This window comes from Leptopilina boulardi, unplaced genomic scaffold (genome assembly GCF_019393585.1).
Source record: "Leptopilina boulardi isolate dan_hultmark-lab unplaced genomic scaffold, ZJU_Lbou_2.1 LbouV2_285, whole genome shotgun sequence".
Taxonomy (NCBI): domain Eukaryota; kingdom Metazoa; phylum Arthropoda; class Insecta; order Hymenoptera; family Figitidae; genus Leptopilina; species Leptopilina boulardi.
The window spans coordinates 1,303,633-1,329,406 of record NW_026137846.1 but is presented as its reverse complement, the minus strand read 5'-3'; the positions used below and the strand labels follow the sequence as shown (position 1 = coordinate 1,329,406).

The 25,774-nt window shown below is 31.0% G+C and overlaps 1 protein-coding gene across 12 annotated transcripts in view; it reads right to left on the bottom strand.

Annotated features, from left to right (window-relative positions):
• Positions 1-25,774, bottom strand: part of LOC127282162 (liprin-alpha-1) — a 648,576-nt gene that overhangs the window by 370,149 nt on the left and 252,653 nt on the right. The gene's annotated exons all lie outside the window — the stretch shown is intronic.

Genomic DNA, 25,774 nt, shown 5'->3' with positions numbered 1-25,774 from the left:
ACTTTGAAATTTACAGACACATTTCTAAATATGTATACTTTAAGAAAATGCACAAAAAAAATCGATTTTTCGAAAGTTACAACTGGTGTTCCCCCCTTAATATCGACCGAGTGATAAAATCATTTTATTTATTTAAATTATTATTAAGTTTTATGCAAAACTGTAGAGCGGGGAGGGGGTTCAAATTTCACGTCAAATGTGAACAGGGTATTTTTTAAAAAAACGTAACTTCTATATAAATGGATGAAAAAAATTTTGACCTGTATGTTTTCGAAAGGTTTTTTTCTGCTCTTTCGAATGGTGAAATTTTTTTTTTTAATTTAAAATTTACCCCTTTTTTAAATTAAAAATATTTTTGAGTTTTTTTTCAAAAGGACACTTTTTTTTCTTTTTTTTACCCTCAAAGTGAAACTTAAAATATATACTTTCAATACCAAAAAAAACTAGAATGACGTTTTTTTTGTTTTCGAGATATTAATTAATTAATGTTTATGACAAATTGAAATATTTTACAAACAAATAAAGTTACCGTAATTCTGAAGTAAGCAATTGAAAGTTAACGTAATTTGCATCCAACGAGCCGTATTGAAGTATTTTCGATAACTAGATTGTTACTAACAACAAGCATCCAAAAGCTCCACGAGAAAAGGGACCTAACGCGACAAAAAATTAATTTCCAGTTTTATATGCGAATCGATAGTATTTGAGATGCTCTTTCATATAGAAATGTCAAAAATAAAATTTTTCTAATTACTTTTTTTGTAATAAAGCTTTAAACATGACCATGTCAATCACGTTCCAGCACGGACTACGGAAACCATCCCCACCACCACTACTACTAGTATACTTGTTGTATCCGTGAGACGTAGGAACGATGTAGTAGTAAGATAGTGGGGCTAATATTCGCTGGCGCGTCTCAGCCAATCAGAAGGTTCGGCTTTAAACGCCTTTCCTGTATAATTCTGTTTTGTCGCGTTCGGTCCCTTTTCTCGTGGAGCGTCACATATGAAGTATTTTGGTTCAATTTTAGTTAAATAACAATAAAAAATAGGAAAAGAACTAGGCGCAATTGCGCCTACATCTAGGGTTTCGTGGCGCTTTAAACTTTAATGTCAACTACTGGGACATGTCAACTATTGGGACATGTCAATTACTGAGACAGATGAACTACTGGGACATGTTAATTATAGGGGCATGTTAACTAATGGGACATGTAATGTCCATTCGGGAAAATGTCCATTTAGTAAATGGAGATTAGGGATCTGTGGGGCCCCAAAATTTGAATTTGGGAGCTATGGTGCCCCAAAATTTGAATTTGGGATCTGTGGTGCCCCAAAATTCGAATTTGGAAGCTATGTTTGCCCAAAATTTGAATTTGGGATCTGTGGTGCCCCAAAATTCGAATTTGGAAGCTATGTTTGCCCAAAATTCGAATTTGAGATCTGTGGTGCCTCAAAAGTTTAATTTGGGATCTGTGGGGCCCCAAAATTTTAATTTGGGATCTGTGGTGCCCCAAAAGTTTAATTTGGAATCTGTGGGCCCCCAAAATTTTAATTTGGGACCTGTGGTGCCCCAAAATTTTAATTTGGCATCTGTGCCCTAAAATTTGATTTGGGAGCTGTGGTGCCCCAAAATATACTACGGACAGACGGACGCCAAAGTGAAACTATAAGGCTTTCGGCCATGGGCCACGAAACCCTAAAAATGAAATATTTTACAAACAAATAAAGTTATGGTAATTCTGAACTTACCAATTGAAAGGTAATGTAATTCCGCATCCAACGAGCTCTATATGAAGTACTTTAGGTTAGTGGATTGTTAATAAACAATTGGCCAACATGGCAATTGTTTATAAAAAAAATCCTCTAATCCAGAATAGTCCGTATAGGGCTCGTTGGATGCAAATTACGTTAACTTTCAATTGCTTACTTCAGAATTACGGTAATTTTATTTGTTTGTAATATATTTCATTTGTTACAAACATTAATTAATTAATATCTCGAAAACAAAAAAAACGTCATTCTAGTTTTTTTTGGTATTGAAAGTATATATTTTAAGTTTCACTTTGAGGGTAAAAAAAAGAAAAAAAAGTGTCCTTTTGAAAAAAAAACTCAAAAATATTTTTAATTTAAAAAAAGGGGTAAATTTTAAATTAAAAAAAAAAATATTTTCCATTCGAAAGAGCAGAAAAAAACCTTTCGAAAACATACAGGTCAAAATTTTTTTCATCCATTTATATAGAAGTTACGTGTTTTTAAAAAATCCACTGTTCACATTTGACGTGAAATTTGAACCCCCTCCCCCCTCTACAGTTTTTTTTTTCCCTCCTTTCCCCTCCCCCGCCAGAAATGACCTAAATTTTGAGGTTATGTTCGTTTCGAGGCTCTAAATATAGCCCAAGTCCCCCCTCCCTCCTCTCATTTCCCCTCCTCCGCCAAAAACTACTAACCATATCAAAAACATGGGTTGGTTACACTTCATGTAGAATGACCCATATATATATATTATAAAAAGATTTCGCCGCCGCCGCTGTTTCAGAAATGTTGACAAGGATGGGTCATTCCGTGTCAAGTGTACCCAACACATGTTTTTGACAAGGTTAGGTAAGGGTGAGCCAACCCATGTTTTTTACATGGATAGTACAATATTTGGTTACATTTGATATGGAATGACCCATCTGAATATAGCTGCAAGTCCCCCCCTCTCCTCCCCCTTCCGCGCAAAAAATGACCTAAATTTTAAGGTTACGTTCGTTACAAGACTCTGAATAGGGCCGCAAGTCCTCCCCCCTCCCTTACCCTCTCTCCGTATTTCCCACCAAAAATCACCTAAATTTTGAAGTTATGTTTGTTTCAAGCCTCTAAATATAGCAAGTGGAGGTAGATTTCCTGCCAAAAATGACCTGAATTTAAAGGTTATGTTCGTTTCAAGACTGTGAATATAGACGCAAGCCCCCCCTCCTTCCTTACGTTGAAGGAGAGGTGGATTTTCCGCCGAAATTGATATAAATTTTAAGGTTAAGTTATTTTGTCGGGAAACGACCAAGAAACAAACATAACCTCAAAATTTAGGCGAAAATTTGGTGCAAAAAGACAAAGAAACAAACATAACTTCAAAATGTAGGTCAAACTTTGAAGGAAAATTACCAAAAAACGAACATAACCTTAAATGTAGGTCAAATTTTAGCTGGAAAATTTAAAAAATTAGATAAATTTTGTTTTAAAAATTAAAAATAATAAAAATTATTGTTAATAAAAATCGTAAATAACATTTGAAGAAATAAATAATAAAATATTAATAATAGTTTTAAATTCCAGAAATTATTTAAACATTAACTCAAACATCTACAAAACCAATAAAAAATAAAAAATAGGGGGTTGGCGCGCGAAGCGCGCAGGGGGGCGAAGCCCCCCTAGTATATATATATATATATATATATATATTATAAAAAGATTTCGCCGCCGCCGCTGTTTCAGAAATTTCGACAAGGGTGGGTCATTCCATGTCAAGTGTACCCAACCCATGTTTTTGACATGGATAGTACAATAGTTGGTTACACTTGATATGAAATGACCCATATGAATATAGCTGCAATCCCCCCTCTCCTCCCTCTCCTTGGCAAAAAATGACCTAAATTTTAAGGTTATGTTCTATTCAGAGTCTTGAAACAAACATAACCTCAGAATTTAGTTCACTTTAGGGGGAAATACGAAGAGAGGGGAGGACTTTCGGCTTATTCAGTTTTGAAATTAACATAACCTCAAAATTTATGTCATTTTTGGTGGGAAATACGGAGAGAGGGTAAGGGAGGGGGGACGCTGGCGGATTTGATTTACCTAAATTCGACCCAGCTGGAGCGAATCTAAGTCGAATTTAGGTAAATCAAATCCGCCAGGGTCCCCCCTCCCTTACCCTCTCTCCGTATTTCCCACCAAAAATGACATAAATTTTGAGGTTATGTTAATTTCAAAACTGAATAAGCCGAAAGTCCTCCCCTCTCTCCGTATTTCCCGCCTAAAGTGAACTAAATTCTGAGGTTATGTTTTGTTTCAAGACTCTGAATAGAATTTTATTTTTAAAATTTTTAGCTTTCAAAAATCAAAATTTGAATTTTTTAAAAAAAGTTTTGCACCGTTTGAAAGAGTATAGGAAAAAACCTTTCGAAAACATATGGGACAAATTTTTCTTCTTCTTTCTGTTTAAAAGTTACAAGTCTTTAAAAATTCACTGTTTAAATTATTCAAAAAAAATTCAACCCTCTCCGACAGTTTTTGAAAAAATTGACCAATACTTCGTGGTTAAATTACTCACCCCTAGGGCTAAACTATGTGCAAATTACAGCCTGATCCGATCAACTTTTTTTTCACTTAGTTCGCTACAGGAATTTTACCCCATATATGAAGTCCTGAGCAAAATATATGTTAGTGTGTGTGTGTGTGTGTCACAAAATATTGTATACTAATTAACGCAGAAACATTTTTTATGTTTATACCTATAGAAAGTTCATTCTATATACTATATCACTGAAATATTCCCCATTAGAAAATGGAAATGGAAAATGAAAAAATGTTAATAATTTAATACATGACTGTAATAATGGCGTCGCAAATGACTTTGTTACAAATAACACTTGTTATGATATAAGAATTTAATTATTATTTAACAATAATAATTTAAAATTTTATATACCTTTATTTTTTTCAATATAATGAATCAATAAATCTTGTTTTTTGAATTGATGTTTCATGTTTATAGTCATTACATTGTATTACAATTTTTCATTAACAGCAACACCATAAATTTTTTTTAAAAATGTTTATAAAATTTCAATTTTTAATTTTTAATTCTTGACAATTTTTCTAAAAAACAAAGAATAAAGCATCTCATGTCACTCCCAATCTTACACAAATGCACTCAATCGATGAACATTTCCGAAGATCTAACGCGTTTAGATTTTCAAATAATTGATTACGGAGATTATTAAAACAATTTTAACATTCGTTTTGGCTTTGATAAATATGAATATCAGTTCGATTATATATTTAATTAAATAATTAATTAATAGTACTAATTAATTATATTTAATTAAAAATATATTTTTAGATTTACAAATTTGAATACTATATAATATTAAAAAGTAGGGTATTCGTTAGGAAAAGTGGTAAGGCCCTCACCAGTTTTCCTTACATAACATTTGGTAGAAATTGAAAAAAGAGAAACAATTTACAATAAATATTGTAGAATAAAATCAGAATCTAAGTCAACCAGCATAATAAATTTGTTTTAGTACATTAAATTAATTTTTTTTAAAAAAGTAATTGGAAAATTAAAAAAATTGAATTATTATAATTTATAATTAAATAATAATTTAAAACAAAAAATTAATATACATATGAATATACATACATATCGATACGTAAAGAAAACAAAGTAAAACTTCAACCGAGCAAGCGAGGAATATATCGCTAGTTTATAAATAATTTTATTGAAAAAATCTGGAATTATTTTGTACAACGGTTATTTTTAAAATTAAAAACAATAATAAATTTGTTTTAGTACATTAAATTAATTTTTTTTAAAAAAGTAATTGGAAAATTAAAAAAATTGAATTATTATAATTTATAATTAAATAATAATTTAAAACAAAAAATTAATATACATATGAATATACATACATATCAATACGTAAAGAAAACAAAGTAAAACTTCAACCGAGCGAGCGAGGAATATATCGCTAGTTTATAAATAATTTTATTGAAAAAATCTGGAATTATTTTGTACAATAGTTATTTTTAAAATTAAAAACAAAATTAATTAAGTTAAAATAATTTTTATTATAATAATAAATATTTTTTAAAAGTAAAAAAATTTTTTTTAAATATTATTTTATTTTTTTAATTATATTAATTTTTTAAAATGTAGTGTAATAAAACATTATTAAATCTTTCACACAATGTTTTAAATCACATTTGAAGATTCCCGCTCTGCGTCGAAAGATGCGCGCATGACAATAATTCAGACAAGTGGCGTATAGGGTGTGTGGTAGTCGTTTCCACTCGCAATCAAGGTGTTACCCTCACACTATAAGAACAGACTTCTTTGACGTTGAAATCAGAATTCAATTTTTTTCAAACTTTGCCGTTTTTGTGGCAGGAGATATTTTAATTATCTCCATATGTGAAATGAATTGAATTAAATTTGTGTATCCTTTTCTTGTCGAACTATTGGCTGCCAATAGTGGACCACGTTTTATTAAATTTTGGGATGATATTGCCATTATTAGGTCTCCAATATTGTTTTTTCATTGGCTGCCAAGACATATAACGAATATTCAAATGCTTGGTTAATAACTGTTTACTAAGATTGGTTCATTGTTGATAACCAATGATTGGCTTCCAATACTGACCCAATCTTTGTAGCCAATTAATAACGAAGCTTTTGAGAATCCGTGTTTTGCCTTGGTAGTCAATGATGGAACAATATTGGCTACCAATGATTGGCAACGGCGTGATCATCCCAAGACTTTACCATTCGCGGTCGAATATTGGGTGCCATCATTACACCAATATTGGAACGACTGGCTCCCAATGTTGGATCATTATTAAACTAATGGTTTATTTCCCATTGGGATCTCAGTGACATTTCTTAAATTTTTTTTATTAGAAAGTTTATTTTATTTACTTCAAACTTTTTATACCTAAAAGAAAAGATTTTAAACTATTTTAAAAAATTTTTTTATTTTTTATTTGTAATGGATTATCTTGCTATCATAGTCCTACTGAAAATTTTCATGTAGGATCTTATATAGGATGTCACATAAATTCATATATTAAAATCCACATAAAATCCTATGTGTCATGTAAGAAACTATATAAAATCTTATGAAAAATCATATAGGAAATTGAGACATGATTTAAAGTGGGATACGATGTAAATTCTCATAAACATATTCTTAGGTAATAAATTATGTAAATTCTTATATGAAATCCTACAATTTTTCACGTGACATTTTTTCTTTTAATTTCTTATGTCAATTTCTCATGTCAATTTCCTTCGTGTTTTCTCATAAAAAAAACCTACCAAAATTCATTGCTCAATCCTTAACCAGAAATTTTCCTATATCAAATCTTTTTTCGATTCTTGAATAAAAAATTATTACAAAAAATCTGACACGAAATCATATTAAAAATCCTCACGTGGGATCATATATATGATTGATTTGAACATAAGAAATCATATAGGATTTCATGTAGATTCTGAAATATCTATCTAAGATTTCACATAGAATTATATAAAAGAAACAATATAGGATTTCATATAGAAATTTTCAGTTGGCAGACGGCAGTTTATAAAAATTAAAAATTATTTAATTAAAAATCAAATAATATTAATGCAATTCATCTAAAAAGAAAAAAATTGTGCTTTGCAATACACCTTCTGAATTAGAGTCTCAGCTTTTATAGTATTCAAGACTGATCTCAATTGTGAGAAAAAAATTATCACCATCTGGCGGCGTAAGAGTGGAACTATGATGACATACATCTATGTTGGAATTTCCCATATAATTTCCTATATAATTTCTCATATAATTTCCTACTTGGTATCTTAGATTGACAATTAACACAGTGAAATCCTACATGTATTCCTATATGATGAATTCTTACATGATATCCTATGTAGGAATCTATATGAGAACATACATAGGATCTTATGTAAGATTCTACATAAGATTTTATATAGATTTTTATATAGGATCCCATGTAAGAATTCACCATATAGGAATCCTATATAGATATATATGTTACGTACAAAGCCCGAAATTGTACAAAGCGCGGAGTGTACAGGCTTTTTTGTACAGACCGCGGAGTGTACAAGCGATTTTGTACAGAGCTGTAATTTCCGGGCTTTGTACAGAATTTTACAATGCTTTTCGTACAGAGTCTTCGATACCAAGAGAAAGGCGGTTTAAACGATGTTTATTGTTACGTTTCCTTAATTACTGCGTCAATTATATTGACAATTTAATTTCACTTGGCTATTGAAAACTTATTTATTGATTTTTATCCTATATAATATATTTGTCCTACAATACGAGGTCTGTAATTGCACTATTGTGATAAATGTTAAACTATTTGTTTGTACAACTTAAAGAGTTGTGACACCTAGAATTGCACTTATCTCCTCTTTTCCTGCATGCACATTTTTTAGTAGTGCATTTTGTCACACAAGAGCATTTTAAGAATCCTTGCCCTCCATCAAGTGAAGCATTAGCGTTTGCAGATCTGACAGAGATTGTCATGTCCGGAACATCCTCAATTTTCAAAAAATCTGTATTCGTTGGCGCTAATTGATTTCTGCTATATATTTGCGCAAGTATTCCGTTTCTTGTGCACACTTTATAATAATTGTCTTCCGATACATCAAGAATGACACCTATCACGTAATAAAAGTCGATTAAAGTATATTAGATTAGATTTACTTATTTTATATTGTTATTTTATTTATTTTTTAAATTTATTTTATTTTTATTATATTTTATTATAAACTCTGAATTGAAAAAAATAATTTGTAATTTATTAAAAAAATGAATTTTATTATAATAAATATAAAATTAATAAACTTATTTAATAAATAAAAAAATTGTTAAACATACCAACAAGATTTCTGAGATCACTTTTACTTCTCTCAACTTCGGGTATGGGAATGGTAACATTGTTTCCTTTTTCCAAAGGTAAATATTGAGCGTCACTTGCCATTTTCATGCGTTTAGCTTGTTGTTCTAGTCCGTCAATAGCCAACCGCTTATTTTTGTTAATATTTTCGTGGCCGTTTTTTATAATATCTTGTGACGTTGATTCCGAAGTTTTTTCAAAATGTTCTCCATCTTCACAAATATTATTTATTACATTTTCCAAATCCTCTTAAGTTTTCAATTTTTCAATGACTGCATTTGGTAAATTACTACTTGCCAAACCTACTTTGGATTTTCTTCCAAAAAGCGCTTCAAAAGGTGATTGTCGAATTCCAGAATGTGACCATTATTTTTTTGAAACTGACAGAAACATAGACCTTCACTCCACTGTGTTGTGTTGTTGTCTATCATCCACGCTCTAATCATTTCTTCGACATCTCTGTTGCACCTTTCGACACTTCCCTGGCTTTGAGAATGGCGAGGTTTACCATGTACGATTTTCAAGCCTGGCCACATTATTTTTAATTCATCAATAACACAATTGACGAATTCTCGCCCGTTATCAGATTGCAGTATTGAAGTAGCACCGAAGGTACAAAAGATATCAATTAAAGTATAACACACCTCAATTGCTGTTTTTGATTTCAGGGGCTTCAGTATTGTAAACTTCGTCAAGTGATCTTGATAGTTGCATATAAATTTAAAAGGACCATCTTTGCTAGACTGCATGTCAATAAGGTCGACTTGGCCGCGTGCATAAGTCTCTTTGGTTAAAATTGGCTTCATCACAACTCCTTTTTTTGGATGAGCTCTTTTTTTAACACACGTTTCATAACCACTTAAAAACATAGAAATTATTTGTCGCGTTATATTGGCATATTTGTCCCTCAAAGAATTATACATTTTGTGCAAATCCACCATGTCCAGTAAACATATGCGCCACTTGCAATAAATTAAAAAGTTCATTATTATGCACATAATATTTTATACTTTCACTTTCACTCTTGCTTATTGGAAGTATTAATTTTTTTTCGTCACCAACTGCTAATACGTCAAACCTTTTTAAGCGCCGATAATCATTTGCAGTCTTTGTACTCTTTTCCTTTGCTTCTAACACTTTTTTTATTAATTCATTGTAAACTTCTTCACTACTTATGATAACAGAGTTATATTTAAAGGGCAACGCATTTAATTTAATTTCAAATTCTTTTTGCATGTCAAAAGTATCCATGATTTTGAATAAATAATATTGTTTCTGCGAAGACGGATAATATCATACTAAATAAGTTTTCAATTACCAAGTGAAATTAAATTGTCAATATAATTGACGCAGTAATTAAGGAAACGTAAACAATAAACATCGTTTAAACCGCCTTTCTCTTGGTATCGAAGACTCTGTACGAAAAGCACTGTATCGAGCTAGCTCAGTACAGAAAATTCTGTACAAAGCCCGGAAATTACAGCTCTGTACAAAATCGCTTGTACACTCCGCAGTCTGTACAAAAATGCCTGTACACTCCGCGCTTTGTACAATTTCGGGCTTTGTACGTAACATATACATAATATATATCCTATATACATAAGATACTTAAAATACTACTTTTATGTATCGAAAACTTTAAACGCGTTTTTCTCGAAACGTGTTTTTTCGCGCGCCGTGGAATGTAGCTCAGCCAATTTTTAACCGATTATAATCAAACTTACCATAAATCTTCTTTATCTTACTGACTATTGCATGAAGAGCACCTTTTTAAAAAAAAAATTGTTTGAACAATTGGTTTTCAACATTGTTTATAAAAAAATTAATTTTTTGTTCAAAATGGTCCCAAATTTTCAAAAAAAAAAATTTTTACTTTTCTCTTCGTCATGCAAAGCGTATTTGCGTATTTTAACGGTAAAAATTTTGATTTTAGTTTAGATTTGTGTCCTGTAGGCTGCACGGTGCAAAATTAAAGATGCAACTTCAAACGCGTGTAACGCCACCATTTTGTAATGTTTTTTAATAAAAAAATTTTTTATAAAGCTTATATTGTGTACTTTAAGGTATGCTTTACCTTAATTCAATAAACTTAACCAGTTTTAAAAAAAAATTCCTGAGGAAACGTCTATTTACACGAGTTTCCCGCCTTAAAGTACAACTATAGGTCGGTAGTAAAATTAACTTTCAAAAAAGGCGAGATTTATACGCTAAATGCCAAGAACTATATAAGTTCAATCCAACTAAATTAGCCGAAGTAGTCATCTCTGGTGATGACACAGAATTAAAGCCGAGACAGTTGCTTCCTTCTGCAAAATCAGTTGAAGAGCTTTATCAACAACTGTGAGGAACGGCTGGTCCGGAAAGCAAAATCAATTGCAATGTTGAGCGAGCTCCGATGAGGGAGGCCACTCCACCTATCACAGTGGATGACGTCCTTAAACGGATGCGGCGCAGCAACAAAAAATCAGCGGCTGGCATCGATGGCGTTTTACTAACTAACCTAACTAGAAAAGGTGTGGCTGAGGTCCTTGCGAGATTGTTTAATGTCCTTCTTTATTTGGGAAATTTTCCCAAAAAATGGAAAGTCAATAGAACAACTTTGATACCTAAGGGTGGTGACTTAAACGACTTGGTGAACTGGAGGCCGATCACCATCTCTTCGATGGTGGCGAGGATCTTCATGGGTTTGATTGATAAGAGAGTAACTAAAATAACGAAGCTTTCTTGTCGTCAGAAGGGTTTTACTAGTGAGAATGGCTGTGCTGATAATATCAACATTCTTAATCAGGCTTTAACCCTCTCCCTGTCCTGGGTTATCCCCACTCTAACGCTATAGAAAGTATTTCCCATAGTCCCCACCAGGCGACCGAATTGTCGCTTTTTGTCGATAACGGTCAACTGGCCAGGCAGAGGGTTAAAATCAGCAAAAAAGAATGGTGGTATCTTCTTGATATTAGACATTAGAAAAGCGTATGACACAGTCAGCCATAGCGCCATAAGACAAAACCTTATGAGAGCAGGTGTACCGAGGTATCTTTCTGAGTATATTGAGAGGGCTTACCATGGTTGTAACTCCACAATGACAGCAAGGGAGCATCCACTTAACATCAAATTTAACAGAGGTGTGAAACAGGGTGATCCACTCTCTCCAACTATTTTTAATTGTGTAATGGACCCAGTAATTTCGGCTGTTGAGGATGTGGGCGGTGGCATTTTGGTAGGAACAAACAGAGTACGAATATTAGCCTTTGCGGACAACCTTGCTGTTCACGCCGCATCCGTGCAGGAGGCCAACACATTCTTGAGAATTATTAAACAAGAACTTAAAAGGGTGGGGATGAGCATCTCGGTGGGAAAATGTTTCTGTTTTCAAGTCAGGAGTTATAAAGACTCATGGTCAGTAGTGGACCATGACATTAAATTAGATGGTTCCACTATTAAATTCATTGCTCCATCTAAATTCATGCATTACCTGGGCGGCAGGATCGGCCCGTGGAGAGGTATTGCGAAAGAGAGTTTGAGTGGCGTGCTCGCTGATGCGCTTAGGCGTATAGCGGGCTTGCCACTCAAGCCCATGCAGAAAATTGATTTGCTCACCAGATATGTCATCCCTCACTTTCTTTATAGCTTAATTATTGGGAAAATATCCCTGACAAAGTTGGACAGTTCGACCGCCTTGTTAAACAACAACTTCAATCTATCTTGCATTTACATCCCTCTACAACCGATGGTGTGCTCTACTCAAGAAAGAGGGATGGAGGAATCGGACTACCTAGAATTCATAATATTATTGCAATTGCTAAAATTAAGAACTGGCACAAAATGATGAATTCACATGATAAAACTTCAAGAGAGGTTGCAACATCAGATAGTTTTATTAAAGACATCGGGGTGTTTGCCCGGGCCATGGGCATTGACTTGCATTCAGTTAGTAATAAAATCCTAAATTCAAGGAAATTGTGTCTTAAGAGAGATGAGGTCCAACACTGGGCTGCCCTTGCTTCACAAGGGCTGGGCATTAAATGGTTCATGGACGTCTGCAATTGCTGGCTATACAGTGACAAATATATAAAACCATCTAGATTCGTCACGGCGCTGCAATTGAGAACGAACACCTGCGGCAGCAAAGTAGTTTTGCATCGTGGAAGAAATATCCCAGATGTAAGTGCTGAAAGCATCCTTTGCAAGCGGTGTCGTTCACGTCCAGAAACGACCGCACATATTCTGGGGTACTGCGCCTCTAATAAGGGATATCGAATAGCGAGACATAATGAGGTTTTGCAATTTATAATTAATAAGATCAATGAGCGCGGTGGGGCTGTGCGAATGGTCAGTGAACCACAGGTTGAAGTGACTGATGGACTTCTGAAACCAGATCTACTGGTGGAGAAAGCCGACACAATTAAGATCATAGATGTCACAATAAGATACGAAAATGGTCAGTCACTCTTCGAAGCGAAGAGGGAAAAAGAAACTAAATATCAACCTGTCGCTGAGCATTTGCACAGCACCCTCGGTAAGCCCGCCACCGTGGAAGCTATAGTAATTGGCTCCAGGGGGGCACGGCATCATTTCACTGTTCGCGTGCTGGAACACTAAGAACGTCGATGGAAATGTTCCATAAATTTATCGACGGATGACAGTCAAGTACCGTCGTGAGTCCAATTATGGACTACGATTTTTTTTTTGATTTCTTATTTATTTTTCCTAATAACTTATTTATTTTTCCTTCCTTTCCCTTCTACCTTATTTTATCTCCTTTTCTTAATATCCCTAACGTGGGTGGGATAACATTAACTAAATAACCACGGAATGTAGTAGTCCCATGCAATATCCATTGATATTGTATGTAACATATTTGTAAAACTACGTAGTAAAATAGTAAGAACAACTATAATTGTAGTCAACTCAAAATTTCAAGAGTATTAAATTCAACTACTATTTACTAGTTATATGAAAAGTAGTAAAAGGAATTATTTTCTTTAATTGATATAACTGCTTTTTGAGTAGTAAATTTTTTATTGATTTCTGTGATTTTATAGGCTTCAATAAAATTGTTGTTTTAGAATTAACAAATCGTCTGTAGTATTTATAGTATTTTATAGTATTATTTATAGTATTTTAATTAATTCGATAAGCTTGTAGAACATTTCTGATGTAAAATTTACAAATCATTTCCAATTAAAACTACTACACGAAGAAAATTCTAATTGTAGCGATTACTCTGACGGAATGCTCAATTTTGTTGTGGGTGCACAACAGTGTTGATTTTTTTTTAAACAGAACTATTAAAATTACATAACGTTCTGTAATGTGTCCCAAAGCGTACTGTACTTGGATTCCGAATTTTTGTTCTGTGGTTAGTACATTATTAGAAGGCACAAAATAACGTTTGAATGAGAACATTTTACAGAACTACCCTAGTAGAAATTTGTCATGGCACCACTAGAATTCGTCAAGTTACTGGACAGTTTTTTTCGTGTCGGATGATTCTAGCTAAACTTGCAAATTACTGTATAGTGGCTCTTGGAAATAATTCAAGTTAAACTTGATATTTCCACGACTCAAAGCTATCCAGTTATTTTAATGGAACTGTCCAGTGCTGCTCGAAATTATATTCATATCCTTGTCATGGCGGTGGCGCTACAATAAGTTTAGTAACTGGACAGCTGTGCTAGGATTTTGAGTATTGACATTTCGCTTGCTTGGTGTAAAAAAATTACAACTTGTTTATAAAAATTAATTATTTAATAAATTAATAATAATATTAATATTCCTTTCTCAAAAAAAGACAGTCCATACAAAACACATAAAAATGTATCGAAATATCTCAATGGTCGAAAAAATTGAATTTAAGAAAAAATGAACTTTGCTTTCCAAAGCATCTAAATCAATATTCATTTTATGAAAATCACTGTAAATTATTGTTCCACATATATATTTTTTGCATAACTTACTTAATTGCAATAAATATACACTTGCAAAGTATTCTTTGTTGTAAATTTTTGCAGCTGTCATGAATCAGAAACGAACATAACCTATATTTAGTTGAAATCACCTGATTTTCAATAAAATTAAGTCAGGTAGGGGAAAGGGGGACAAGATGGGGTATCTGTCTTTATTCAAAAACTAATTGACCAATTATGGTTATATTGCAAATAAAGTGATACCCATATATATATATATATATACGTTTAAGAAACATAGGGGGTCAAAGTTAGTCATGTCCAATAAAAAAATGTAGTAATTTCACATTTATACTCGAACAATACCTAATGTCCAAAAAATAAGACGAAAAATTTCCTTTAAGATTTTTGGCGTTTTTAAAAATTCAATAGAATGGATATATTATGGCGGACAAATATTAAAAAGGGCGGATTCTCTTGAAAGTCGTTACTCGGAGGTTTTTGGTGTTGCTGTCAGTTTCCAGAATTTCACAATGGCAGTTCTAATATGGTAGACGAGTTTTGTAAAAATTTATCAGATTCACTTGAAATTCATTAATCGGAGATTTGTAGAATTAAAACATCTTACTTTTGTTGGTAGGATTATTACATCTTTTTATTATTGGATGGATTATTACATCTTACCTTTACAGAAAAAACCTGGTCTCAAAATGAGTAGCGTACGCTACTCATTTTGAAGTGCAACAAAAATGAGACTAGGTTTTTTCTGTGTTTGTTGGTTGGATTATAACATCTTGCCTTTTCAGATTGGATTTGTCAATATATTTTGCATTTATTGGTTCCGACATTTAAAATTTTTGAAATCTGACATCAGATTCGTAATTAGCGACCTTAAAAACCTCCGAGTAACGAGAATAAAGTAAATTTGATGATGTTTTTACAAAACTTGTCCGCCATTTTGGATCCTCCATTATAAATTTCTGAAAAATGACATCAAATTAGTAATCAGCGAGCAGCCAAAAATCTTAAAGAGACCATTTCGACTGATTTTTTTGAAAATTATTATTCGAGTCTAAATGTCAAATTCGAGGGGGAATTTACTCAGGTAGTCAAGTGTACACTCTTCCTGTAATACTAGTGTAATAATGTGTAATACTCTGTAATAACGTGTAATACTTAGTAATAAGGGTAATATGAGGTGTAATACCGGTAGTCAAGTGTACACGTTTTTAACTAGTAAATTCCCTCTCGCCTGGGTCAAATTACTACATTTTTTTATTGGACCAATTTTCTCTACTTGTCTTTCTTTTATAATTTTTACCCTTCTACAAGAAAAATAAAACGTTTAACGTTCATATTCGGTTATTATCCTAATGTATAATAATTTAATAACAATTTTATAATTTCTATGAGCATAATAAACTGATTTATGTACCTGGAAATGCAGTAAAAATAAATAAGTGTTAAATAATTAAAGTAATATAATTTATTACATTGATATGTCAAAAATACTAGAGTGAAAAATCACTCGTTACAGTAATATGTAATTGGTTTAGAGACGACGATCAAAAAAATTATTTCTACACGGAAAGAAAAATTGTAATAATATTTAATATTTTGAAATCAATTTTTACTATAGTTGGTAGCATGTCATGGAAACTAACGGATTTCATTAATTATTATTATCACTTTTAAGAAAGCCTGAAATAAAAATAATATTATATAATATAGTTAAAAAATAAAAATTAGTAAAGTCATTTGAAAAATTAAAATTTTAATATAGGAAACTCACATGACAATTTTTATTAAGAATTTTATAAATATCATTATAAAATGATTACGTTAATTGATTTAATATTTGCATATTTCGGTATAGCCAATGCGAAAATTTCAGAAAAGAAGGTTGGGGAAGAGGGACCGTAGGCAACCGAGCGAGTCTGAACGAATTTGACCGATTGCTAACAAAAAGTCACGATGATTACTCCTGTATTTGGCTATTTTTTTCATTCATTCTATTTCAGTTATATTTATTAAAATGATTTGTTTTTCGAATTTATGTAAAATATATATTGTATTTCTTTAATCAATATTAAGATTAAACTGAATTGAATGTGGATCTTATAACCGAGCAACTTAAAAGTTCACATAACGTGTAGTAATTAATTTTTAAAAGTAAAAACATTTCTTAAAATTTGCTAATAAAGTTTAAAATATTTACTTAATTCACTAACTAATTAAATTAGGAGTACTGGTTTTTTACATTATCAAGAATTTTATAAGAAATCATAAGAAATTCATAATCATTGTTACTTTAAAAAATGACCTCTTAAACGTTAGTTTAAGTTAGTTATTGTTTTCTTATGAATATTAAATAATAGCGCATAAAATTTAAACCAATAAATAAAGCATTTCTCGCAAGTGCATTAAAATCTATCTTCTTAGTATGTAAGGAAAATTTTCTACCTTCGTGAAACATGTAGGTATATAATATAAGTGTGTGCTTAGTGATATTCTGCGTTTATGTATATGAGGCATTTTACGTGTAATGCCCTGAGTTAAAAAATTGATTTCTCGAAAAAAGTGAAACTTGGAGAAATTGTTGTCCTGTCTGGTAGTAAAATATCCCAAAAAAAATTTTTGATTTTTTTGAAATTTTTGGGGAAAAAGAGGGAGGTCAATTTTATGAGTTTTCCCTAATACCGCCTATTATTTGAATTTTTTCTGTCTATAAATGCAATAAAAAAAATTTTGACAGGTTCGTTTTTTGAAGGCTTTTTCATGCTCTTTCCAATAGTGAATTTCGTTTTTAATATTTTTTGAATTTTGACCTTGATTTTCTATAATTAAACATAAATTTGCTATTTTCACTAAAATCGATGCGTTTTTTGTTTTTAAATAAATAATTGCAAACGAAAGCTGAGGTTTTTTCCGATCTTTATATAAATTTTCAGAATGACGATTTTTTTGTTTTCGAGATATTAAATATCAAATATTTTTGGTCGGCGCGCGCGGCGAGATGGTCGACTCATACCACGCCGCGGTAGCTGTTTACACTGGCGCGCGCGGACATAAAATCTTTGACATTTAATATCTCGAAAACCAAAAAATCGGCATTCTGAAACTACTTTTTTTACTACTACTATTAACTACTCTGAGTAGTACAATAGGTCCTCAACTGAATTTAAATGGTTCTATTAACTATATAAAAATAGTTAAACCAATTAAAAATGTAATTGGTAGAATGACATATTGTGATTGTATTAACTCAATTTAAAAATGTTAAAACAACTCAAGATGTAAGTAGTAGATTTTACTACTTAAAGTGGTTCAATAGGCTTTAAGAACATTTTTCTGGTACATTTGATAAATATTTTGCCATTGAAACTACTACTTTAAGTAGTAAACTTTACTACTGAAAGTGGTTCAATAGGATTTAAGAACATTTTTTTGTAGAATTAATAAATCTTTTGCAATTAAAACTACTACTTTAAGTAGTAGATTTTACTACTTAAAATAGGAAAATAAAATTATTTTTTATTTATAATTCTTTATTATCAGTAGAATTGACTTTTTCCTCCTCTCTCCTATACTGACGCTTATTTCATGCCCTAACGATTATGTACCTAACAGAGAAAATTTCTAACCGACGGGAATTGAACCCTCGACCCTAACGCTCGCTATCCGATACCTTAACCGACTAACCACGCCCGCTCGCTACGACAGTCTGCAAACTACTCGAAGACTACTTTATGCTTGTCTAATTGGTAATTTAACTATTTAAAGTAGTCATTTTTACTACTTTTATTAGTTGCTATAACTATCCTTTTTAAGTTTTGACTTGTAAATTTTTCATCTTTTAATTATATTATAAGTTGTTTAATTGCATAGAGCAGTAAAATCTACTTCTTAAAGTGATAGTTTTAATTGCAAAGGATTTTTTAATTCTACGACATAAATGTTCTTAAAGCCTATTGAACCACTTTAAGTAGTAAAAGCTACTACTGAAAGTAGTAGTTTTAATTGGAAACGATTTGTAAATTTTACATCAAATACGTTTTTCAAGCTTATTGAATTAATTAAAATAGTAAAAAATTATTACTTAAAGTAGTAGTTTTAATCACAAAGGATTTGTTAATTCTACAACAAAAATGTTCTTAAAGCCTATTGTACCACTTTGAGTAGTAAAATCTACTACTTAAAGTAGTTGTTTTAATCACAAAGGATTTGTTAATTCTACAACAAAAATGTTCTTAAAGCCTATTGTACCACTTTGAGTAGTAAAATCTACTACTTAAAGTAGTAGTTTTTTACTGGAAACTATTTGTAAATTTTACATAAAAAATCTTCTGTAAGTTTATCGAATTAATTAAAATAGTAAAAATCTACTACTTAAAGTAGTAGTTTTAATTACAGACGACTTGTTAAATCTACAACAAGAATTTTATTGAAGCCTATAAAATCATAGAAATTAATAAAAAATTTACTACTCAAAAAGCAGTTATATTAATTAAAGAAAATAATTCCTTTTAATACATTTCATAAAACTGGTGAATAGTAGTTGGATTTACTACTCTTCAAATTTTGAGTTGACTACAATTCCACTTGTTTTTACTACCTTAAGAAAGTTAATTTTACTACCGACCTGTAGTTGTACTTTAACTACATATTTACGTAAAATCAACTATTACTTATTAACTTCTTAAAAATAGTTACATTAACTACATGAACATGATTAGATTAACTAAAAAAGTAGTTATTTTAACTACTTTCTAGTCAACTACCCAATGGTAGTTGAATTTCTCGGCAACATTTTTTTCAGTGCACGTAAAATGCCTCTTATGCGTATTTTCGATAAGTTAGCTAGGGATATATATGTTAAGAAAATCTAAGCGAACGTATGTGCGTGTGTAGTTGTGTATATGTTACGTACAAAGCCCGAAATTGTACAAAGCGCGGAGTGTACAGGCATTTTTGTACAGACTGCGGAGTGTACAAGCGATTTTGTACAGAGCTGTAATTTCCGGGCTTTGTACAGAATTTTCTGTACTGAGCTAGCTCGATACAGTGCTTTTCGTACAGAGTCTTCGATACCAAGAGAAAGGCGGTTTAAACGATGTTTATTGTTTACGTTTCCTTAATTACTGCGTCAATTATATTGACAATTGAGTAGCTGCCTGCAATAACTCGCCGAGCGCTTGGCCGATCGCTCTAACGCCAGTCAAACGTTCAAAAACGTGAAAAAATGAAAAATCAAAATTTTGATTTTTGAAAAGTGCAATCTTGTAGGACATAAGATGGCGCATCTTTTTTTCCTTTGAGTTTTTTTTGTAGATCAAAAAATAGAGTTAATATATGCAAAACACTTAAAAATTTTATTTCACAAATTTCATTCAATTTTTAAACATAAATCATAGTATCTTTGACAAATTTCAATGAATCTTATTGAAAATTAATATACATACGTATGTAGGTCCATAGAAGACGACAACATAATCAAAAATATTAAAATCATCAATTGTTTATTTATAATTAATTGTAAATGAAGACTTGTCAATAATAATGTTTACTTACCTTTGTCGACATAAAGTGTGTGGGGAACTTCAGAGTTGAAGAAACTTCCAGTGAGACATTTGTTTATCATAATGTAAGGAAGTTTTTTGTAAAATATAAAAACAATTTATCAACAACTTTAGAAAATATAGAACATTTAAGGAAACATGCGCGACGCGCTAGCGAGTCTCCGCGCGGAGAATTGCACACAAGAGTTAAGAAGGACGTTATGTTATGTTGTGATATATTATGTTTTGAAAATGGAGCCACCATACTATCACTGTTGATATGTAACAATACACTAATTTCTTAAAAAAATGAAGAAACAGAAAATAAAGATATACCTTTATATTAATTATTAAAAAACTTATTTGCAAACTGCACAAACAGTACATACAAGCACCAAAATATTTTAAAACTATTGATTATTTAGTAAATATTAAAAAAACAGTTGTTCAAATTTAATTTGCATTTTCATAAAATTAACACATATTTTATTTGAAAAACATTTCTAAGAATGTAGTGACAATATTTGTTTCTATATTTTCGGTCCTCTACAACTTTTGTGTGCAATTCTCCGCGCGGAGACTCGCTAGCGCGTCGCGCATGTTTCCTTAAATGTTCTATATTTTCTAAAGTTGTTGATAAATTGTTTTTATATTTTACAAAAAACTTCCTTACATTATGATAAACAAATGTCTCACTGGAAGTTTCTTCAACTCTGAAGTTCCCCACACACTTTATGTCGACAAAGGTAAGTAAACATTATTATTGACAAGTCTTCATTTACAATTAATTATAAATAAACAATTGATGATTTTAATATTTTTGATTATGTTGTCGTCTTCTATGGACCTAAATACGTATGTATATTAATTTTCAATAAGATTCATTGAAATTTGTCAAAGATACTATGATTTATGTTCAAAAATTGAATGAAATTTGTGAAATAAAATTTTTAAGTGTTTTACATATATTAACTCTATTTTTTGATCTACAAAAAAAACTCAAAGGAAAAAAAAATGCGCCATCTTATGTCCTACAAGATTGCACTTTTCAAAAATTAAAATTTTGATTTTTCATTTTTTCACGTTTTTGAACGTTTGACTGGCGTTAGAGCGATCGGCCAAGCGCTCGGCGAGTTATTGCAGGCAGCTACTCAATTTAATTTCACTTGGTAATTGAAAACTTATTTAGTATGATATCCGTCTTCGCAGAAACAATATTATTTATTCAAAATCATGGATACTTTTGACATGCAAAAAGAATTTGAAATTAAATTAAATGCGTTGCCCTTTAAATATAACTCTGTTATCATAAGTAGTGAAGAAGTTTACAATGAATTAATAAAAAAAGTGTTAGAAGCAAAGGAAAAGAGTACAAAGACTGCAAATGATTATCGGCGCTTAAAAAGGTTTGACGTATTAGCAGTTGGTGACGAAAAAAAATTAATACTTCCAATAAGCAAGAGTGAAAGTGAAAGTATAAAATATTATGTGCATAATAATGAACTTTTTAATTTATTGCAAGTGGCGCATATGTTTACTGGACATGGTGGATTTGCACAAAATGTATAATTCTTTGAGGGACAAATATGCCAATATAACGCGACAAATAATTTCTATGTTTTTAAGTGGTTATGAAACGTGTGTTAAAAAAAGAGCTCATCCAAAAAAAGGAGTTGTGATGAAGCCAATTTTAACCAAAGAGACTTATGCACGCGGCCAAGTCGACCTTATTGACATGCAGTCTAGCAAAGATGGTCCTTTTAAATTTATATGCAACTATCAAGATCACTTGACGAAGTTTACAATACTGAAGCCCCTGAAATCAAAAACAGCAATTGAGGTGTGTTATACTTTAATTGATATCTTTTGTACCTTCGGTGCTACTTCAATACTGCAATCTGATAACGGGCGAGAATTCGTCAATTGTGTTATTGATGAATTAAAAATAATGTGGCCAGGCTTGAAAATCGTACATGGTAAACCTCGCCATTCTCAAAGCCAGGGAAGTGTCGAAAGGTGCAACAGAGATGTCGAAGAAATGATTAGAGCGTGGATGATAGACAACAACACAACACAGTGGAGTGAAGGTCTATGTTTCTGTCAGTTTCAAAAAAATAATGGTCACATTCTGGAATTCGACAATCACCTTTTGAAGCGCTTTTTGGAAGAAAATCCAAAGTAGGTTTGGCAAGTAGTAATTTACCAAATGCAGTCATTGAAAAATTGAAAACTTAAGAGGATTTGGAAAATGTAATAAATAATATTTGTGAAGATGGAGAACATTTTGAAAAAACTTCGGAATCAACGTCACAAGATATTATAAAAAACGGCCACGAAAATATTAACAAAAATAAGCGGTTGGCTATTGACGGACTAGAACAACAAGCTAAACGCATGAAAATGGCAAGTGACGCTCAATATTTACCTTTGGAAAAAGGAAACAATGTTACCATTCCCATACCCGAAGTTGAGAGAAGTAAAAGTGATCTCAGAAATCTTGTTGGTATGTTTAACAATTTTTTTATTTATTAAATAAGTTTATTAATTTTATATTTATTATAATAAAATTCATTTTTTTAATAAATTACAAATTATTTTTTTCAATTCAGAGTTTATAATAAAATATAATAAAAATAAAATAAATTTAAAAAATAAATAAAATAACAATATAAAATAAGTAAATCTAATCTAATATACTTTAATCGACTTTTATTACGTGATAGGTGTCATTCTTGATGTATCGGAAGACAATTATTATAAAGTGTGCACAAGAAACGGAATACTTGCGCAAATATATAGCAGAAATCAATTAGCGCCAACGAATACAGATTTTTTGAAAATTGAGGATGTTCCGGACATGACAATCTCTGTCAGATCTGCAAACGCTAATGCTTCACTTGATGGAGGGCAAGGATTCTTAAAATGCTCTTGTGTGACAAAATGCACTACTAAAAAATGTGCATGCAGGAAAAGTGGATATAAGTGCAATTCTAGGTGTCACAACTCTTTAAGTTGTACAAACAAATAGTTTAACATTTATCACAATAGTGCAATTACAGACCTCGTATTGTAGGACAAATATATTATATAGGATAAAAATCAATAAATAAGTTTTCAATAGCCAAGTGAAATTAAATTGTCAATATAATTGACGCAGTAATTAAGGAAACGTAACAATAAACATCGTTTAAACCGCCTTTCTCTTGGTATCGAAGACTCTGTACGAAAAGCATTGTAAAATTCTGTACAAAGCCCGGAAATTACAGCTCTGTACAAAATCGCTTGTACACTCCGCGGTCTGTACAAAAAAGCCTGTACACTCCGCGCTTTGTACAATTTCGGGCTTTGTACGTAACATATATAAACCATATCTGCATCCTCTACTACAATAAAGAACAATTAACATCGATGACCCAATCCTTCGACAGATAGCAAATAATGAAAAATTTTTTTCTTTTATTTTAACGTCGCTTTTAATTTTTCGTATAGTTTTAGCAAACGAAATGCGCGCTTTTTAATTCCGCTTCCCTTTTTCATATAGTTTCAGTAAAAATAAGAAGACTTTCTTATGAATTTTAGAATAGTAATTTTAATTTCTGTTAAAACTGTTTCTACAAAGCTATTGCTAAAAATATATAAATTTTTAATAATTAGCCTTAGTTTCCATGACTTGCTAAAGAATATACTAAATTTTTGTATCATTTTTAACATTTATTGCAAAGGATTTTCTTTCCATGTCTCCTGCAAAAACCTATATTAAACAATTGTTTTATCAAGTTTTTTATAATTAAAAAACCACTTGCATAGTCTGAAATTTTATACGTATAATGAATTTACTATTTTTCCGAAAAAAATTATAACAGTCGAATTGTTTTCTATTCCATTTTTTGGAAAAACAAAAAGAAAACTTACAGACTTTCTGGTGATCATGTGGGTTCTGATACGATACATAATAAGATGGTACACTTCATCACACGAGAATTTGAGAAATCCAGATCCAATTGTCCTAAGAAAATAAGGTATAAAATTTCAAACGTTCAAAACAATGAAAACAGAATGACTAAAAATTGACTTTTATATTTTACAAACAAATTTAAAAAATAAAAGTATACATGTATACTTTATTATTAATATAAGTATTGTTATAGTAAAATTAAATTTTTTTAAATATGTATACAAATAAGCACTTTAATTATGTTGACAACAAGGAAAACTGTATTCACATAAAAGTTTATGTGAAAATAACCTATTTGTATTTTATGTTTAAATTTTAAACAATGCTCTTTAAGTTATACTAATAATATTTTAAAAATACGTTGTTATTGTATTACATATCGTCAACCGGAGAAATTATAAAACAAAAACCGAGTTATTTTCAGTTTTTTATTCACGAAAAATTTAAATTGTTAAAAAATGTTTTTTTTAATATTCAAATATAAACTTAAATATTGTTCCATAACTGACTCGCATTTGGTTAAATTATAGAATAAATTATTATTTTAATTGTAAAAGCACACGGAAAAGTTTTTGGGAGAGCTAACGTACCAGTACGTTAATTTATCAACTACAGAAGACCAATCTTCCACGTTTGAACCTCAATAAAACTAACATTACTATATCAATGTTTTATTATTAATTACAATAATCATCTTTGGGAATCAGTCTTCCGTATCACAGTCTTATTAGGAACATTTGTTACATCATTAAATTTAAAATTAACAAAACATAGAAAAGTGAAATATGATCATCTTGTCTACCCCTGGGGGTAAGATTGGATACCGTAACACAGTAAATACTTGGGTTCACTTTTGCTGCGTATTATTCTGAGTTCCGGATCAAAATGAGTAATTGGCAAACTTCAAGTGACTCAGAATGATCCTCACCAAGATTCTGTTTATTAAGTTGGTCTAAGTAATAGGGCGCCATCTGGTGATTAAGAAACAAAGCAATTCAAATCTATTATCAGAATTTAATTTAACAGCATTGACAATTTATTTATAATTGAAAATTGAAACAATGAAAAATAAAGTGCATGATAATGAAAGTCAATAAACATTATGTTATTATTAAAGATGATTCATCATTCCGGTGAAAATTTAAGTTTAAAATTTAAGTGAACTGGTTTGTCAATTACTATACTATTAGAGGCGTTTCATATATAAAAACAACATAATATGAGGCACCCAATCGAACAACCGGTCGCGAGCTCGGGCCGGACGCTCGGAAGCCAGTCAGCGTACGAAAATGTCAATAAAATTGAAAATCAAAATTTTAATTTTTTAAATTTATTACCTTATAGAAAATTAAAAGGCGTATCTTTTTTTCCTTTAACTTTTTTTGCATCTTTTTTTCTTAATAAGAAATTAAGTTATTACGTAGCAAACGCACGCCAAACGTTCAGCCGCTCGCGCAACTTTAAAGTTTAAACATTCACCATTTTGTTATTAATTGTTCAATTGCATTGTAACTTTCCAGAAAACTTTTTTGGACCTTAATGAACAACTTTCATTAATTTTTTCATGAATTTTGCAATGTCTTATTAAAAAATTAATAACTTTTTTATTTTTAATCAAAACAACTTTTTTATTTTTTTAGTCACTCGTAGAATATAATAACACATATTTTCGTTTTTGTTTCA